The sequence below is a fragment of the Octopus bimaculoides genome, chromosome 13 (assembly GCF_001194135.2).
Source record: "Octopus bimaculoides isolate UCB-OBI-ISO-001 chromosome 13, ASM119413v2, whole genome shotgun sequence".
NCBI classification, from domain to species: domain Eukaryota; kingdom Metazoa; phylum Mollusca; class Cephalopoda; order Octopoda; family Octopodidae; genus Octopus; species Octopus bimaculoides.
The window spans coordinates 53790800-53792485 of record NC_068993.1 but is presented as its reverse complement, the minus strand read 5'-3'; the positions used below and the strand labels follow the sequence as shown (position 1 = coordinate 53792485).

General features: G+C 36.8%; 1 protein-coding gene across 1 annotated transcript in view; it reads left to right on the top strand.

The window, feature by feature from the left end:
- LOC106867557 (uncharacterized) overlaps positions 1-1686 on the top strand; it is a 247151-nt gene that overhangs the window by 64469 nt on the left and 180996 nt on the right. The gene's annotated exons all lie outside the window — the stretch shown is intronic.

Sequence of the window (1686 nt, the reverse complement as noted above, 5' to 3'; positions counted from 1 at the left end):
TTGTCCGTCTTTCCGTTCTGATTTGAAATTTTGCCGAGGTCGACTTTGCCTTTCATTCAATCAGAGTCAATAAAATATGTAGCAGTTGAGCCCTGGAATTCATGAAATTGACTCACCCCTTCCTCAAAATTTCAGGCCTTGTGCCGCCTGTAGCAGAAAAGATTAACACTATTCTCATATTGCTAATGACGTCAATAAATCGGTGGCTGTAACAAAGTCATTCATGATTATTATTGACTTTATTTTTTTTTAGTTTACTGAGTAAATTTCATTTAATCACAATTTAACTACAAGGAAACAAAGAAACAGAAAAGGAGGAGATTAAACAGCAGAAGATGGAGGAGGAAGAGGAGGGGTCAATGAGTTAGAATAAAATCAAGTAACACTGGCACAAACTTCCGTATATATGTTTCAAGATTAGATATCTTCAGTTTTACACCCCTACCCAGCTGCACCCGATGCTTACAAAGTTCTGACTAACCCTTCCCACAAAACCTTCTGCTACCAACAGATGTGAACTGTACAACTTTATGGTATTTAGTTATGTCCTGGTGAACTGTGTTGAGAACAGCACAATACTAGTACGATGTGAATAGCAGACGTTTCGGCTATTTGTTGCGGTTCAATGTTGGCAAAACTATCTGTCATTGTTTCTAACCCATGGTATAAAAGAAGCATATAAACTTATATCTGTCTATGTGTTGGCCTTTCTTTCTTTCTTTTCTTCTTTGTTTCTTTGTTTTTTTGTTTGTTTGTTTGTTTGTTTCTTTCTTTCTTTCTTTCTCATCATAGGTGTATATGTATGTATGTCTATATGCATGACCCCAACATATTTCCTCTATATATGTGTCGCTCCGATGGTTACTGGTCGACTTTACTGTTTCGTATACCACGGCTTCTGTACTATGCTGGCTCTCACTATAAACCCTGCATGAACATCCTGCCTCTATCTCCAGTGTAAAGGTATTGCTATATTTCTAGCGTTAGGTGAGCAACATATCTGCTGTCGTCCGTATTGTCTATTGGTAAAATTCGGTGCGAAACCTAGGGTAACATACTGATCAATTATATGCAAAACCAGTAAAATATTATTCAACAACATAAGAAAATATATGTGCTTTTTTTACTTATACTCAGAGTGCATATGTCTGATTTATGGACAACTAACTACTTACTCTCTCTCTCTCTCTCGCGCGCATACACACACGCATACACACACATATACACACATTCATAACTTAAATATAGAGAGAATCCGTCCCCTCTATCCCCCATTCTATTCTACTCTGTGACAGAAAGCGATCAAAATCTACTTTTTGCCGCCCTCTTTCACTTTGTCCGTCTGTTTCTCTGATTTCCTCTTTTTTCTATTTCTCTCTCTCACTCTCCCTCCGTCCCTCTCTCCCTCCTTCCCTCCCTCTCTCTTTCTCTCTTCTTCCCCCTTCTCTCTTTCTCTCTCTCTCTCTCTCTCTCTGTATGTATGAATGCATAAATATTATACATTTATATATATGTGTGTGTGTGTGTGTGTGTGTGTGTGTGTGTACGTGTGCTTATATGAATGCATGTTTGTACATGTATATCTATACATACACACACACACGTATATATACATATATACATATATATATACATACACATATATATATATGAATGTACATACATACATATATATATATATATATA